This window comes from Callithrix jacchus, chromosome 9 (assembly GCF_049354715.1).
Source record: "Callithrix jacchus isolate 240 chromosome 9, calJac240_pri, whole genome shotgun sequence".
Taxonomy (NCBI): domain Eukaryota; kingdom Metazoa; phylum Chordata; class Mammalia; order Primates; family Cebidae; genus Callithrix; species Callithrix jacchus.
In genome coordinates this window covers 94,960,203-94,974,998 of record NC_133510.1, presented here as the reverse complement: position 1 = coordinate 94,974,998, position 14,796 = coordinate 94,960,203, and the positions used below count along the sequence as shown (strand labels likewise).

The window sequence follows — 14,796 nt, the reverse complement described above, 5'->3', positions numbered from 1 at the left end:
GTGTATAAATTTCTGGTAAAAGGCAGGTATTCTCTAAAAACTGATAAATAAATTAGACTCAATAATATTAACACATTATTGAGACATTTAAATGTGTCAGAAATAATATAAAAATACACAGTTTTAAAGAAGTAGTGTGTTCCCTTGAGTACAATATTGAGAGTGGGAAGCGTGACTAGGATGGTAGTTTTAACTTTGAGTATATTTTATAGAGATAACAAAGCAAACCTCTACTTTTTTAAGAAGTTAGGATATTTAGTCTGAGAAGTTTGAGTGTGGAGTATGAGGCAAATTTAGCTAAAAATACAGAAGGTTTTCTAATGAATAACACTGGAATGAACCACCTTGTAAAGAAGTGAATTAGTAAGATATTTAAGGGATGTTTCATGCATGTAAGAGACATTACATTCTGAGGTTCTATGATCTAACATGCCATTAGCAGAAGGATTTTTAAGGAACAGCTACTAGATGGCAAACTCACATTATTTTTTAAATATATTTTAACTAAATTTTTGCAATGAGAAATCTCATAGTTGTCCTTTTCTTTCTCCATGTATATCTTATGTTAAAAGAATTCAGCTTTTGGAAATAAAGCAACAAACTTAACTCAAGGCAAAATAAGGCCTTATATTAAATTTTCATTGAAGATAAAGTTGACAAAAACCTCTCAGAGAAATCAAAGGCAAAAGAAGCTAGAAGTACATTAGCAAATTATAAAGTAGAAATTGGTTCTGTGAGGATAGATTTATTTAGTTTAATTTTGGGGGTAATATAAAATATGTAATATCTTTTATAATTTTTTTTGTTATTTTTCATACTTGGTTAGAATTTACACCTGAAAGAACCAGATAACTGTTACTTATTTTTTTTTGAGCCTGAAATTTCTTTCCAACACTCCTCACAGAATTTAAACATTAATACTAAGCAGTACTATCTATGCCTGAAGGAGCAGCCATCACGCAGCTGGGTCATACATCACTGCTCCCTGATGTCTGGCAATGTCCAAAATGCAAGCCAACCCTTTGGAAATGTTGGTGCTGGCACCCGCCAGCCCACTTCGCTCTTCACAACTCTAATTGTTGGAACAGGCTTCGTCAATTGAGCCCAATTCTAGATCACATAAATGAATTATATGGCTTTTCCTAAAAATATTATGGCTTCTTTCGTAGAACAAATATTTTTTGTACCATAAACTTACTGTATAGTTGGCTTCCAGATCTGTCACCAACAAAAAATGTCCTGACTATATTATACCGTGTTGCATACAACATGGTATGTTTTGTTTTAATTATATTACATTATATTTATTATATTTACTACATTATATGTAAAATAAAATATATCCCATCTCAGTATTCACCCAACCATCCTGATGGCACATCTTTACGTAGCACAAACGTTCACTGTTTAATTATTTAGGATCATTCCATGTTTGTCACTAATGGTTTTTAGGCTGCTGTTCTTTATCACTCTCTAGAGGTGAGACTTCCAGTTTTATCTCTAACTTTTACCTCTATGGTCTTAAGTGTTAGTGATCAAGATATGTTTTTAAAGTCTATGCTTTTTCCATTCTTCTCATTTTGCCTGAGATTTCAATGTCTATCACCCAAACTCTATTTTTTAAGATGTGGCAAACACCTACGAGACTCAGGTAAAATGTTTCCTCTGAGAACACATTTTTTTTCTGACCCACCACAGGTAACTACCTACTCCTTTCTACTCCTACTGAAGCCCATAATCATATCTATGAAGAAAGAACTTATTACAAGAAACTTTTAGATGACTTCCTATATCCCTCTACACGCCAAATCATACATAATTTCTTGTAATAATATCTTCCCATTGCTTTTAGGATAAAAATTCTAAATATTTAACATATTTAGCGTGAAATATAAGGCTCTTCATTACATGATCCCAGACTGCTTCTTGAGCACTATTCCCTGCACTCACTTCCCACTAATTCTATATTAAACTGTTGGTAAATGCAGATAACCTCACATACATTTATACTCTCATGTCACCCCAGCAACCCATCCCATTTCCACTCAGTCCATCAAAGAGGCAGTGAATAATTCCTTCATGCAATTCAGATCTAAGTTTAAATATCTTAGTATGTTTACTGGGGCATTTATTGACTCCTGTATAAAATGGCATACCCAATCACTCACTTCTGCTTTATATCACTTAGTCTTTATTTCTGTCAAGAACGGTAATACTTGTTTGCTTTTCTCTCTTCCATTATAAAGCAAGTGAAATGGCACAAGGGATGTTGTCTCATTTTCTGCTGAATTCCTAATACTTAAAACGTTGGTTGTATTTTTTAAGTGGGTGAATGAATGAATGCTGGCTTCATGAGAAATGAATGTTTCCACTTACCTAAGAAATGTTACTGTACTAGCATCTTGCATTTCCCCTTTTTTGCATCAAGTATCTGAAAGTTGAAAGGGCAAAGTTATTACCTCTCCCAAAGTGCCCAATATTTTAGGATTCAAAGAATGAAAAATTAAAAAAATCATCAACTATAATTTGAAACAAAGAAATGAAATTTAAATTCCCATAAATTAGTAAAGAAATAAATTCACGATGTACTGAGTGAATTGGGTTTTACAGAAAACCTGTTCTGTGGTTCTTATTGCTTTTCTCTTGGAATACTGTAAACATCAAGGAAGGACAAACTGATATCTGCAGTTCTGCCCTGGGAGCCTCTGACTCAGCCCGTACTTCCTGACAGTATATGAGCTCCTTTATGGTATCTTCCTCTAAATCCACTTTCTCTTGTATTTCTATTTTTTTTTTTTTTTTTTTTTTACATTTCTTTTTTGTATTTCCTCAGCTTGGTGAAGGAAACTAATCAGATAATCCTGTCTGAGGAAAAAAAATAATATCTGATTATAGCTTAATACATCTTTTACAAAGGTTTGTATGTTTCAGCCCAACAGTCAGTAGCCCCAAGGAATGAATAAATAATTTAATGTTTTGGTTGTAAATCCCAGTAGGGAAAGTGTTATCTTTCTTCCAGCTCCTTGAGTTAAACTATATAAAAAGATGGACTGCATAAAGGTTGTCTAGATTACTAAAGATAGGCATTTTCTTTTAATACTATTAATTTTATTAAGATTCAATATTTTTCATGGTAAAAATAGTAATAGTAATAATAGTGAGAACTAAAATTTATTGAGAATTTGTCAGGTACCAAACACTGTGCCAAATGCTATTCAAATATTATCTCATTTCACCATCATAGCTGTTCTATAGAAAATAACTTTTATCCCAAATTTACAGGTGGAAAAATAGGCTTCAACAAGTTAAGTTGCATGGTTAGTCTCTCTGCTGGTCAGTGGTGGGGTTGGGATTTACATTATGAACTGTATAATTCTAAAACTTATGACTTTTCTACAGCCTCTCAAAAAAAAAAACCCACAAGGTTTTACAATTGGGTTATATTTTATCTGTCACTAAACCCTATGCATGAATCTCTTACTAATAGCCTTGAGTGGTGACAAAGCCTTTTCTTTTTGAAAAGCAAAACTAAATGACATGGTGTAGCAACTTACATTTTTATCCAGCTTTAATTGTTACCACATCATTTTGCTTAATGGATCAAAATCTACCAACTATATTATTTGTGCTATTTAATCCTATTCTTTCTCCTAAACAATTAAGATATGAAAAATCAAAAATGTGTCCTAAAAACATTTCTAATTTGATATTGTAAAGATATATGTAAATCTTTTAGTAGATATATTAAAAAAAAAACTAGATAAATCTTAGAACTACCTTTATATATTTTTTAATTCACTGTACCTTTTTTAAAATTAAGGGTCTTAATGTATCAATCTTTCAATCTTTCAAGTTTATTACCCAACATTCTCTAAAATCTATGTGTGAAAAATTATTTTAAAAAATCGACTATAAGATAAAAAAAGACATGATGTGAGAATTCATAAAAGACCACTTCAGTTACATTAGCAAATATTTTGATTTAACCTGTCTTCTAAAATGTAGCATTTCCATTCTTGTATTTCCATCTCTTTATTTTGACTTAATTTGAGATATGTTATGACATCAGATAGATAATTTACAGTTGGCTGAAGATATAAGAAGTCTTTTTTATTTTCCAGACTAAATGAAACTTTTCAGTTGATTTCTACTGAGTTTTAGGAAGTACTTTGATCATTTGGTATTTATTTCTTCTTTTAATATTCGGAGCTAATGAGAAAACTATGACATGCCATTGAAAACAATACTAGCTTAATGTTTTTAAAATGCTGAAAATGACTATTAGAAAACATATTTATTCAAATACTAATATGTTCTTTTTTAAAAAAGTGTCCTCAAGTTATACTTTTAAAAAAAATCAGAGTGCTGCTTACATGTTTCATTATATACCACTGGTTTAGGTATTGAACTAACTTTGATTACTATTACATGTTTAGACTTATAATCTTAACAGCTTTGTTTCTTATTTTTCTAAGAGAAGGAAGCCAATTCAGTATTATATTAATTTTTTTCTTCCTTTTTTTAAAATTTTATTTTAAGTCTGGGGTACATGTGCAGATCTTACAGGATTGTTACACACATATAGACATGCCATGGTGGTGTGCTGCCTCCATTCACCCATCACCTACATTAGGTATTTCTCCTAAAGTTTATGACTCCCCAATCTCCCCACCCCCTTCTTGTAAAGGATCCCATTTTTTCTTGTAAATCTGTTTTACTTCTTTGTAGATTCTGGATATTAGCCCTTTGTCAGAAGGGTAACTTGCAAAAATTTGTTCCCATTCTTTTGGATGCTGGTTCACTCTAATGATTGTTTCTTTTGCTGTATAGAAGCTCTTAAGTTTAATCAGATCCCATTTGTTTGGCTTTTGTTGCCATTGCTTTTGGTATTTTAGTTATGAAGTCCTTGCCTATGCCTATGTCCTGAATGGTTTTGCCTAAGTTTTCTTCTAGGGTTTTTATGGTGTTAGGTCTTATGTTTAAGTCTTTAATCCATCTAGAGTTAATTTTAGTGTAAGGTGTCAGGAAGGGGTCCAGTTTCTGCTTTCTGCACATGACTAGCCCGTTTTCCCAACACCATTTGTTAAACAGGGAATCTTTTTGCCATTGCTTGTTTTTATCAGGTTTGTCAAAGATCAGATGGTTGTAGATGTGTGGCGTTGCCTCCAAGGACTCTGTTCTGTTCCATTGGTCTATATCTCTATTTTGGTACCAGTACCATCCTGTTTTGATTACTGTAGTCTTATAGTATAGTTTGAAGTCAGGTAACATGATGCCTCTAGCTTTGTTCTTTTTGCTTAGGATTGCCTTGGCTATGCAGGCTCTTTTTTTAGTCCCATATGAAGATCAAGGTAGTTTTTTCCATTTCTGTGAAGATGGTCACTGGTAGTTTGATAGGGATAGCACTGAATGTATAAATTACTTTGGACAGTATAGTCATTTTTCATGATATTGATTCTTCCCAACCATGAGCATGGAGTATTTTTCCATCTGTTTATGTCCTCTTTTATTTCCTTCAGTAGTGGTTTGTAGTTCTCCTTGAAGAGGTCCTTCATGTCCTTTGTTAGTTGTAGCCCTAGGTATTTTATTCTCTTTGTAGCAATCATAAATGAGAGTTCACTCATAATTTGGCTCTGTTTGTCTGTTGTTGGTGTATAGGAATGCTTACAATTTTTGCACAATGATTTTGTATCTTGAGAATTTGCTGAAGTGGCTTATCATCTTTAGGCTATTTTGGGCTGAGACGATGGGGTCTTCTAAATATACAACCATGTCATCTGCAAATAGAGACTATTTGACTTCCTCTTTTCTTAATTTAATACCATTTATTTATTTTTCTTGCCAAATTGCTCTGGCTAGAACTTCCAATACTATGTTGAATAGGAATGGTGAGAGAGGGTATACTTGTCTAGTGCCAGTTTTCAAAGGGAAGGCTTCCAGTTTCTGCCCATTCTGTATGATATTGGCTGTGGGTTTGAAAAAATGAATTTAGAGGTTTATTAAATTTTTAATTAAGGCATCTGCTGGTAGAGCTGTCATTGCTCTTACTTTGTTGAAATTCAATGAAAGTGGTCAACAAGAAGGCCAATTTAGTTGGTTTGTCTTGAAAACACAAAATACTTTTTTCAAATATTACCTTCTATGATTTTATAAGTTCAATCATTTGTTCATATATGAGTCATAAAGCAAATTTTTTTAGGTTGAAAAATTATACTAGTATGAGACAAGGTATTTTGGATTTGGATGGTGAAAATGTCCGTTTTACATTTATAAATTTATAGTTGTACTTGTTGCAGTTTGTGTGCATTATCAGGTTTATTGCTGGAAATTAGGGGGGTTAATTTCATATTTTATTTATTATTCAAATGATTATTAAGTTTATAAACTCTTCACAGGCATTGTTCCTTTTTACTGGCTTTCAGTCACAGCTTAAACTCCTATTTTAAAACTCTCAACATGTGAGGTTTGGTAGATAATAAAATTTGGGAGGGAATTGAAAGATTTCACAAAGCCTACAAAAATAGTCTCTTGCAAGGTTTTTTTTTTAAAGTTAACTATATAATGCTGTTTTTTTTAAATGTTAACTATACAATGAAATATTATCTATCTATCTATCTATCTATCATATATCTATCTATATATTTATATTTCTCAATACAACCCTAAATAAAATACATTAAAGTTTTCTATAAAAATTAAGTGTTTAGAAAAAACAATTAAAATAATAAGAACTTACCTCTGCCCCTTCATTACCTATCAAAGCTTCAAAATCTGTAAATTCTGGACAAATTTTACTTTTTTTTTGCCTAAAAACTCAACTATGGGTAGACAGATAGCGAGTGACAGTAAAAACAGAAAATGGTAGCCTAAAGAATGCTTTCATTAAATTAAATCATTTAAGAAATCATGCTTGACATGGAGTAAATTCTGAATATCACACTGCTGATAATCACATACATATCGTAGACTAGGGGAAAAAAGGGGGTTTAATGGATTTACTGTTCCACTTGACTAGGGAGGTCTCACAAACATGGCAGAAGATGAAAGGCACTTCTTAAATGGTGACAGCAAAAGAGATAATGAGAGCCAAGTGAAAGGGATTTCCCTTATCGAATGATCAGATCTCCTGAGATTTATTCACTACCAAGTTAACAGTTTGGGAGAAACTGCCCCATGATTAAATTATCTCCCAATGGTCCCTCTCACAACAGGTAGGAATTATGAGAGTACAGTTCAAGATGAGATTTGGGTGGGGACACAGAGACAAACCATATTAGTCCCCTTTGTCATAAATATTTTTTTCATTTTGTTTATGCTAAGTGTCTCCATTCCCTTTTTTCTCTAGAATTAGGGCAAAATGAAAATACACATACAAAAAATATATACTGTTCAATCCTTTTCTCATCCAGATTCATGATGCATTTAATTTCTAGTACAACTAAAGCTGCTGTTCTTTTATGTTAGATTATTAATTAATTATCTCATCAAACATATTTATGTTAGGCATAAATCTAGGATCTTGGGATGTTAGTCAAAATGAAAAAACAAACTTTGCTTTATGACATATTTGTTCTAATGGAGGACACAAGTAAAAATCATAAGTAAATAAGTTATAAAATATAGAAAATGTTACATAATATGGAAAAATGGAAAAGATTAAGGGGATCATAAAGGTGAAAGTATCTGCAATTTTAATTTTAATTTAGTGGTAAGGATGATCCTCACTGTCACTAACATATTTTTAAATATTTAAAAGATTTAAAATATTTTAAAGGAATAAAAAGTTAGCCATGCAGATATCTAAGAAAACTGCCTCTGGACAGAGGAAACAGCTTTGTGACAGGTTTGAAGTGGATGCAAATCAGGATATGTAACTTGTATTAGTTTCTTATTGCCCTTGTAACAAATTACCATAAGTTTAGTCAATTATAACAATATAAATTATTATCTTACTGTTTTGGAGGTCAAAGGTCCAAAATGTGTTTCAGGAGATTGAAATCAATGTGTCTGCTGGGTCATGTTTCCTCTATTGATTCTAGTGGAACATCAAAGTTCTAGTGGAGAATTAGGCTCCTAGGGGAAAATTTGTTTCTTTCCCTTTTTCAGCTTCTAGAGTTGTACTCATATTTCTTGACTTTTGGCTTCTTCTAAACCAGCAGTGTAGCATCTTGCTTGGGTATTCGTATTACTTTCTTCTGTTCAAATTTCATCTATGTCCTTTGTGGAAAAGATACTGGTGATTAAGTTTAGGACCTGCCCCAAAGAATACAGGGCAATCTCCCATCACAAGATTCTTCACTTAATTTCATCTGCTTGTTCCCTTTTGCCATATAAATTTGCAATCACAGGTTCCAGGGATTACCACTTGGTTATTGTTGGCCCCCTGTTCAACCTACCACAGAAGGCTTGAGGAGCAAGAAGGCTAAAAAACAACTATGACAAAAATCAAGCAAAGATGATTGTGGGAACAATTTATTCCATGATTCTAAATAAGTCTGACATTGTTTTTATATCAAAGCTCTTAGCTGATAAAAATTCAGCTATTTCTGACTGATTCTATATTTATGATATTGATAATATCTACTTAGTACTAGTGTAAATGTAATGTCTATGGCTTCTGTTAGAAAAATAATTAAGAAACCCTCTGTTAAAAAATCCACAATAATGTGTATATATATGTGTGTGTGTGTGTGTGTGTGTGTGTGTGTATATATTCAAAATTTTAGAAAGTTTTTCTTGTAAACACGTTATATAAGGGAAAACAAGCAAAAAATAAATAGCAAGGCTTATTAACAAAGATATTTTTTGGTTCTTTCATTTTACTTAATCTAGTTTTGTTTTTCTACTTTGTAGTAAATAATATAGCATCCAGTATGCTTTTTACAAACTGTGTCAAGAATTAGCAAAAACTAATATAGCATTTCAAAAAGTCTCTATACTGTTTTTCTTTAAATGTCCATACAATTTAATTTGCTAAAATTCAACAGAATATTTAGGATTGCATTTTAACAATACTTCTACTTGGAAACATTGATATCATGGAAATCCATGCTCACACATCCCGACGTGATATATACAAATGTAGATTTTTCTGGTATTCCCAATGAGCAAATTTTTTATTTATTTAAAGAAGTTTGCTTAGATTTACTTTTTTTTCCTTTACCAAGCACAATTTATTTATATTATTTTTGTACAAATGTATGGTGTACTTGTGCAATTTTGTTACATGCTTAGATTGTGCAGTAGTCAAGCTAGGACTTTTAGGGTATTCCATAACCTGATTATTGTACCCATTAATTAATTCTGCATTATCCACTTGTCTTTCATGTCCTTCCTCTTTCCAATATTGAAGGAGTAAATTACTTAAATAAAAATGAACACATTGAAATAGCTCCTGTCAAGTTATTTGAGCCATTCTCAAATTTGGTTACTATCTCTTGCCATCCTTGAGTTGCTCTCTTCCAAGACTTTCTATATAGAAAGGCTAAAGAATTAAATAGACTGGGCACAGTGGCTCAAGCCTGTAATCTCAGCACTTTGGGAGGCCGAGGCCGACAGATCACAAGGTCAAGAGATCAAGACATCCTGGCCAACATGGTGAATGAAACCCTGTCTCTACTAAAAATACAAAAATTAGCTGGGCGTGGTGGTGCAAGCCTGTAGTCCCAGCTCATAGGGAGGCTGAATCCAGAGAATTGCTTGAACCCAGGAGGTGGAGGTTGCAGCAAGCTGAGATCCTGCTACTGCACTCCAGCCTGGTGACAGAGTGAAACTCCATAGGATTGAAAAAAAGTAGTATGTTTTATTGTAGTCTTAGTCTTACTTTCATTAAAGCACAAGAGTAAATGGCCCCTATGTTAATATCACTTGCAAGTCTCTGTAAAGCTACATGAATTCAGAGTAAGTTATTATAATCACCCATATTTTAATATTCAACATGCTGTTTGTATCAGTGGTTAATATGGTAAAGTTTTAATGTATTCCATCTTTATTTCCTAAAATAATATTAAAGGGATGGTAATATGAACGAGAAAACACAATCTTTATTTAGGGTAGTAAAATAATTAAGACAGTTCTCAATATATAGAAGGCAAAGAAAAATACTAAGTAGGTAAAAAGATGATAATATAGTTAATTTAAGGAAAGTATCATATTATCCAATTCTCCACAGAAATCTTTAGTAAAAGGCGAAAAATTTATGCGATCTGAAGAGAAACCAGAGTATTATTATCCAATTCTCATAGGTGCTCTGTTTCTAATAATTACTCAACAGAAATTCACAGCAGCAAAACAACATTAATTCCATAGTAAATACATAGATAGATAGATAGATAAATAGATAGATAGATGGATTAATTACACCATAGGTCTTCTTTTTGCATATTTACTCATCAAAATTATTTTAAAAGAAATTTATAGATTCATGTTTCATGCCTTCTCATTGAAACATTTTCCAATAAAATTGTTGATGCTTTCCACAATTCCTATCATAGCAATTTTATATTTAAAATCAAAGACTAACTAAAGCTACTAAATCTTTGCTACTAGCCTAAATGAGATAATATTGTTTTATTCCCATGAATTACTCAATTTTATAAAATGTTGAAGTCCGATGACAAAATATTGTATTTTAATATAGACTATGTAAACATTTCTTATTTAAGCCATTACTCATCAAAAGAAAACTGAAAGTAAAGATGGAAACATCATTTAGTTTTGTTATTTCCTTTAAATATATTACCATAAACAGAATTTCTTTATTTTTAATTAAATGCAACAATGTAAATTAGGCATAGTGGCACAAACTCATTTATCTTAACTAGCAAGTAAAATCTCCATATTAAAAACAAATAGCAATTTCTTTTTCTATGGTTACATATTGCCCCATTGTTTTAGTTATCTGTCTTACAAATTTAGGTAGATTCTCATGGGTAGCAAAGGAGTGGTAGATGGCACTGTTTAATACATCCTCAGAGAAGGTAAATAGATATTATGTTGTATTAGTGACAACAAACCTGCTTGGTTTTATTTCAGGTTATGTGTACATAACTTCCATATACTTAACATTCCATTAATTTTTTGTGCATTTTAGCTACTTATTGATTAAATCTATTTTACATTAATTTTATTTTATGTTGTTTGATTTTGGTATATTTATTTTAGTTTTGCTTTTAATTGAATTTATTAGATTTTATTGCTAAACATTGATTTAAATCCAGGAATAATTAGAAAACATTTCAAATGTACCACTTATTAAGTGGGTAATTCTAAACAGAAAACACATAAATAACAGTTATTGTACCATTTGGAATATTCTAATTTTGTATTAGCAGGTAAAGCAGCGAGAATATAGATGCTTTGACAAATAGTCTGTAGAGAAACAAGAGTTTTTTTTTCTGCCTGTGCACAACAAATTAGAAAAACAATCAATATTTCTTTCTCAGAAATATTTGTTCTCTGCCCCAGATTTATGTGAGCTGTTTATGTGGTTTGTATCATTCTCAAGAGATGTGGTTTATTAGAAGTACTTGGATAACAGTCTTAGAAATCTAATGACAGTTGTTTCTTTTTCCCAAATAACCACTTCCTAATGATTATTATTCATCCTTGCAGTGTTAAAATGACCCGTTGAGTTTTAGATGAGCATTTAAAAATTATTACAGCTATTCTGTTACTTGCTATATAATAAATGTCAAATTTTTGACCTATTTTAGATGCTCAGAAGCAGTCAATTGTTTTAATATAAATGTTGCATTCTTCACTATGCTTCATACAGGGATAAACAACAATTTGAAGCTACTAGATCAATTCTTTGCATGTTGTTTGCAGTAGGTAGACTTTCAAATACAGACATTCATTTTTAGATTGGATTATCTCTAATATAATTTAATTCATAGTAACTACTAATACTAAGGATTATAAAAAGTTTTGTCCTCCATGTAAATACTTACTGATATTTTTCCATATTTTTCCAAATAAAGTTCTCATTAATCATTACATATTCCAGCAGCATATCAAAAAATTAAGGATTTATTTAGAACTTAATAGAACTACATGCTGTAGAGTGAAAAAGCAAAACCTTGCCCCAATTCACAAATAAATGTACAATATGATACTGGCTCATTTCTAATTTTGCAATCAAAAAGGATTGCAATTCAATACTGACTTTACTACTTTTTTTTGTGCATGAGCAAATCCAAAGATCTCTATAGCTTATTATCCATTAAATAGGTAAAAGAGATAAAGCATTAAAACAGTAAAAATACTCCTTGAGGCTGGGCAGTGGCTCACACCTGTAATCCCTGCACTTTGAGAGGCCTAGGCAGGTAGATTGCTTGAGCCCAGGAGTACAAAACCAGCCTGGGCAACATGGCAAAACCCTAACTATACAAAAAATACAAAAATTAGCCTGGCCTGCTCTTGCATGCCCCTAGTCTGAGCTCCCTAGGAGGCTGAAGTAGAAGGATCACCTTAGCCCAGGAGGTCAAGGCTGCAATGAGCAGTGATCGTGCCACTGAACTCTTGCCTGGGCAACAGACTGAGACTCTGTCTCAAGAAAAGAAAAAAAAAATAGTGCTTGACACAGGGCTCCCTATACAGTCATTTTTATTCTATTACTATTACATCCTTCATGTCAAAATGGTGTGGTGAATACTGCACAGGCTGTGAATTTAGGAAGAACATCTTGACTGCTAACTAAATATGTAACTGTGAGCAAATTATATTACTAATCTGAGATTGCCTATTATTTAGAATAAGAATCATATTTTCTTTTACGTAATATTGTTGGAGGATTACGTGAGACAAAATAAATATATTTTAATTAAGCAGCCAATAAATATTAGTTTTATTTTTTACACTGACACTCAGCTGAAGAAAAAAAATGAGATCTAATGTACAGCTTGGTGATGATACTTAATAATAATGTAGTGTATACTTAAAATTTGCTAAGAAGGTAGATCTGCAATATTTTTATCACACACACATACATACACGATAATTGTGTAAGGTGATTTATATGTTAATTAGCTTGATTGTGTTATTCATTTCACAATATATACCTATAACAAAATATCACATTGTTCATCATTAATTAATACAATTTTATCTATTATACCTCAGTAAGGGTGAAAAAGGAAAAGAAAAAGAATGACAAGGAGTAATAAAGCATCATGAGCACTTAAAACAACTAGATTTTTAAATAAAATGGTCACATTTTATTACAGAAAAGGTGGATGAAATTACTAAAGAGCAAATAACTAGTTTGGATCCTAATATATGTGGATCATATTTTATGTTACAAAAGGGAAATTTTGTGTTTGTAGAACAAAGGTATCTAATTATTTACAAAATCAAGAAAATCACTAGAGCTTTTACATTTGTGAAAGTGTTATAACATTTTCTACTTCATACAAAAAATATGAACAATCAATAATGAAAGCAGTTAATAAAAAAGACAAAATATTTTAACTAACAAAAGTCACTTTAAAAGATCCTTACTTCACTGTTTAAACAGTAATAACAAAAACAAGACACGAAGCTAGTTAACAAGAATGATTCAGACAATTGAAAATTTGTATTTTGATGTCAGGAAGCCTTTTATATGACTGCCTCAAAGAGCAGAACACTGGTCAGATGGCTTATTCTCACTCTCTAAAACTTTTACTCAAAATAACTAGAACCATATCTTTATAATTAGTTACGTATATACTCAAGATAATAGTATATTATTATAAGCACTAATGCCAAAAAAGAAGTAACTGTAAAATATGCTTTACCATTATTTTATTATCCTTTTACCAAAAAATATCATATCACTTCATTATCACTTTAAGGTACTGAGATGCCCTATATGTGAACTACCCATAAAGTGTCACCATGGATATGCCAAGATTGGAAAATTTATACCAAGAAAAATGCAAGATTCTTTCCCTACAAGATTTCCATTTGCTATCTGTTCCAATTATCTTTTTGAAATTAAGGATACCTTTGCTCCTGGTCATCGATTGATTTAGGACACAGTGTTGTGATAAGTAGAGATGAGAAGTCCTGAGGAACAGGAATTTTCTCCAAGATTCTAATGTTTGTGTAGAGGTGCTCCAGGTAGAAGCTGTGAAAATGTTGGGAACTGGTTTTTGTTTGTTTAATCAACATTTCCTACATCACCATCCACTGAAAAGAACTACATGTAATGGAAAGATCTTACTTGAAGTCAGCATATATTTGTATCGCAGACTATTCCAGTAGGTACCTCAACTTTTTTCAAAATTGTTTTTATTACTAACTTTATTGAGGTATAGTTCAAGTAAAAATTGTGTATATTTAAGCTGTACAACTTGATGATGTGATATATGTGTACACTGTAAAATATTCACCAGTTAAGTTAATTAACATATCCATCACTTCACCATTACCATTTTTTTTTGACTGATGAGTACACTAAGATCTGCCCTCAATAAATTTCAAGTATACAATCCCATATCGTTAACTATAGTCACTGTACTGTCCATTAGATCACCAGAACTTCTTTATCTAGGTTAACCAAAGCTTTGTACCTTTTGACCAACATCTCTCCCTATTTCAAACCTCCAGGCCCTGGTAACCATTGTTTTGTTTTGTTTTCTTTTTAAATTTTAATTTTGGGGTACACATACAAGATGTGCATGTTTGTTACATAGATAAATGTGTGCCATGGTGGTTTGCTATACTATCAACCTCTCACCTAAGTATTAAGCCCAGCATGCACTAGCTATTTTCCCTGATGCTTTCCCTCTCCCTGCTCCCAATAAACTATCT

The 14,796-nt window shown here is 31.7% G+C and overlaps 1 protein-coding gene and 1 pseudogene across 15 annotated transcripts in view; both read right to left on the bottom strand.

The window, feature by feature from the left end:
* MGAT4C (MGAT4 family member C) overlaps nucleotides 1–14,796 on the bottom strand; it is a 934,265-nt gene that overhangs the window by 371,135 nt on the left and 548,334 nt on the right. For 7 of the 15 annotated variants that reach the window (XM_054238711.2, XM_035257224.3, XM_078338082.1 and 4 more), the window contains one exon: nucleotides 2,377–2,431. The exons of the other annotated variants lie outside the window; for them this stretch is intronic. The gene's annotated coding sequence lies outside the window, so the exon portion shown is untranslated. The remainder of the gene's footprint in view (nucleotides 1–2,376; nucleotides 2,432–14,796) is intronic. 15 annotated transcript variants of the gene reach the window in all.
* LOC118144555 (U5 spliceosomal RNA) lies at nucleotides 10,133–10,225 on the bottom strand (annotated as a pseudogene).